Source organism: Colobus angolensis, unplaced genomic scaffold (genome assembly GCF_000951035.1).
Source record: "Colobus angolensis palliatus isolate OR3802 unplaced genomic scaffold, Cang.pa_1.0 Scaffold34, whole genome shotgun sequence".
Lineage (NCBI taxonomy): Eukaryota > Metazoa > Chordata > Mammalia > Primates > Cercopithecidae > Colobus > Colobus angolensis.
This window is the reverse complement of record NW_012116710.1, coordinates 4,311,296-4,314,769: the sequence shown is the minus strand read 5'-3', so window position 1 is coordinate 4,314,769 and position 3,474 is coordinate 4,311,296. Positions and strand designations below refer to the sequence as shown.

The 3,474-nt window shown below is 38.9% G+C and overlaps 1 pseudogene; it reads right to left on the bottom strand.

Annotated features, from left to right (window-relative positions):
* Nucleotides 1-820: 820 nt before the first annotated feature.
* On the bottom strand, nt 821-1,186 carry LOC105519113 (annotated as a pseudogene).
* Nucleotides 1,187-3,474: the final 2,288 nt, after the last annotated feature.

Sequence of the window (3,474 nt, the reverse complement as noted above, 5' to 3'; positions counted from 1 at the left end):
ATATTTCTGTGGTTAAATGAGCATATTAAGTATTGCATATTAAAATTAATAATAGTTTCAGAAAATAAAACTATAAGCTTCTCCAAATAATGAAGTAATGAGAGTTTAATTGATTTTATTTAACTTAATATATCTGAAGCACCTTTTACCATGTAACTTTCACTCTCAATGCCTGTGAGTATGTTTGGGACACGAACCCATTTTAACAGATAACTTCCGTAACCGAAACAAGTGACGGCAAAGGTGGAAAGTTCAGACCTCATGCCAGGTGGTTAGCTGTGTTGGAAGGTGGATGTGAGGTATGTTTCCCTGGATGTGGCATCATGTTCTAAAGTCACCTTTCTGAATATTGAACTGTTGCTTTTCTGCAGAAATAACATTTCTGAATCAACACTATACTACAATGAAAATGAACAACCTGTGACTATGTACAACCATACAGATAAATCTCAAAAGTGTAATGCTGGGCAAAAGAAGCCAGACATAAAAGAGGACATACTATATGATTGTATGGAACACAAAGATTGAGAACTTTTTAATGTAGTTAGAAGTCAGGATACTGGTGGGGGTCAGGGGGGTAGGTAGGGGTACATGGCAGGAGGGATAGTGATGGAAAGAGCAATGGGAGGTTTCTGTAGATGCTAGTAATGTTGCTTGATTTGGGTGCTGATTGATGTATTCAGTTTGTGAAAATTCATTGAGTTGTACATTTGTATACTTTTCTGTACATTTATTATAGTTCAATTAAAAGTTTTTTTAACTTAACAAAAATAAAAACTATGAGTTCATACTGATACTTTCAGTTCAAATTTAATATCACTTTTTTTTTTTTAAACCAGAACATTTATTGCATGACTAATCGTTGACATTCTTAAGATGAACTGGATGCTGCAACAGCTGCCCTTTTGGGTTTAGGTATTGTTCCTTCACAGAATCCATGCCTGAATCTGCGGTATACAATTTTTAGGTGCCTCATTCGACCAGTTCCGGTGGTATTTCGTCTTTTAGCCTTGGCACTCCAGTTATACTTTCTCTTGCGCTTGGCAGGGTAGCCACATTTGCCGCAGGTCGACTTCTGAAGGTAGTAGGCCTTAGAGCCACAGTGGCGGCACAATGTGTGCGTCTTATTGCGACGCTTTCCAAACGATGACGTTCCCTTCGTCATCTCGCTTCTGCAGCCGAGACCAGAGAGCTACCACATTATCTTTAACTTTAATTTTCTTCTTGCATCTTCTGCTTTTCCCTGAAAATCTTGTTGGATTTTAACAATGAGTTAAGTACGTGATGTGATTTATAAGCAGTATAAAATACTTACAGCAGAATACGAGCATTACCAACAAAAATGAATGCTGAATGAAGTTGAAGATTTCTTGGCATCACTCTCTGTCCTTCAAATATCATTCACTAACAATGTAGAGTGAAAATGCTTCTAACCAACGTAGTTTGCAGCTAGATTCATTTGTTTCTGTTCAGTGTTCAAGGACTGCCATTTTTCTGATGTAATTTTACTTTTAAAGACTATAACATTTTCATGATTTTAAAGTTAAAAACATAAAATGTGTTCAGAGAAATTTTGCATTAGTTTGTGCCCCATACAATCTGTTCCATCAATTCCCTCTAAAAAAAAATTTTATTACTCTTTGGTCTAACTTTCCAGTGGTTCTTGAGAAGGATTTAAGTGCTCTGATGATTGCTGTGTAACAAGCCACCCAAAACTTCGTGCCATAAGACAACCATGTGATTATGCTCATAGGTTCTGTGGATCAAAAATCCAGACAGAACACAGCAGGGATGGTTTTTCTCTGCTTCGTGATGTCTGGAGTCTCAGCTGGGGTTATTTGAATGACTAGTCCAGGTAGGGCTGGAATATCCACTTCCAGGCTTCTTCTCTCTCATGCTTGAATTTTGGACTTGGAGGACTTGAATACCAGTCTTAGCTAGAATTGTCAGCAGGAACACCTACATGGTCACGGATTTTTCACAGAATGTTTGTTTATTTCAAGATGAACATCCCAAGAGGGAACATTCTAAGAGAACCAGGTGGAAGCTGGCCTTTTCTGACCTAGCTTTGGAAGTATTACAACATCACTTCTGCATTGTAATGGTTACTAGTGAGACTTAAATCCAGCCCAAGTTCAAAGGAAGGGGAATTTGAGTTCACCTCTTGATGGGAAAGTGCTAAGAACATACTGTGGAAGACCATGTGGGATGGGAAATATTGTTGCATCTATCTTTGAAAAATACAGTCTGCCACATTTTGCCTCCTGGCCACCATTCACATCCTGCCCTATGAAAATACACTCATGCACTTCCCACAGGCTTCCAAAGTCTCATTACAGCATCAATTTGAAGTCTAGGACCTTATATAAATCAAATCGAACTAGATAAAGAAAATGTGTGTGTGTGTGTGTGTGTATATACACATATATGGAATACTACACAGCTATAAAAAAGAACAAAATCACATCCTTTGCAGCAACATGGATGGAGCTGGAGGCCATTATTCTAAGCAAGTTAAAATGGGAACAGAAAATCAAAACCAGCACGTTCTTGTAAGTGGGAGCTAAACACTGAGTACACATGGACACAAGGCAGGGAACAATAGATACCAGGGACTGCTTGAGGGTCGAGGGTGGGAGGGTGAGAACTACCTCTTGGGTACTACACTTAATTACCTGGGTGATGAAATAATCTGCACCAAACCCCAGCAACACACAATTTACCCACGTAACACACCTGCACATGTACCCCCTGCACCTAAAATTAAATTTGGAAAGAAAAAAATCAAGTGCAGGTGTGGATAAGCCTCCTTCAATACGGTTCCTGGGATACACTCCTTGAGTATGAGCCCTCTCAGTCCACAATATTGAGAACTAACTTCAATCTACAGTTCCCTGACACACCCACATCAAGCGGTGGAACAGGTATCGAATAATAAGCATTCAGATTCAAAAAGCTGGTGGGTAAAACAGTTGAAGGAAATTGTTAATCCGTAACAATTCTGAAATCTGGCTGGGCGCAGATAACCAGCTCCTTGATTAGAGTTCCCTGGAAATGATTTTCTATGGCTCTTGCCCTGCCATCTGATCTTTTGGTTCCGCTTTCTGAGTCATGCTGGGTTTTTCTTTTTTTTACTCATAAAAAGTAGCCCATGTTTATAACTGAGTACTATTCTCATACTTTTTTCTTGTAGATATTTGCAAATCCAAAGATCCTTCTTCACTTTGTGCTGTTTCTGCCCCTGTAAGCTCAAGCTTGTAGTGCATCAAGTAGTATAATTCTCTTGAAAATTCTGTGTATCCTGTGAATTTTATTAGGGTTCATTAAATGAAACAAAAGACACACCACAGGCTCTTCTCTTTATTGTGCTCCCTAAGAGGCCATTGTGGAAAAATGACAGATTCTTTTATTTATTTATTTATTTATTTGGAGACAGAGTCTCGCTCTGTGGCCCAGGCTGGAGTGCAGTGGCAC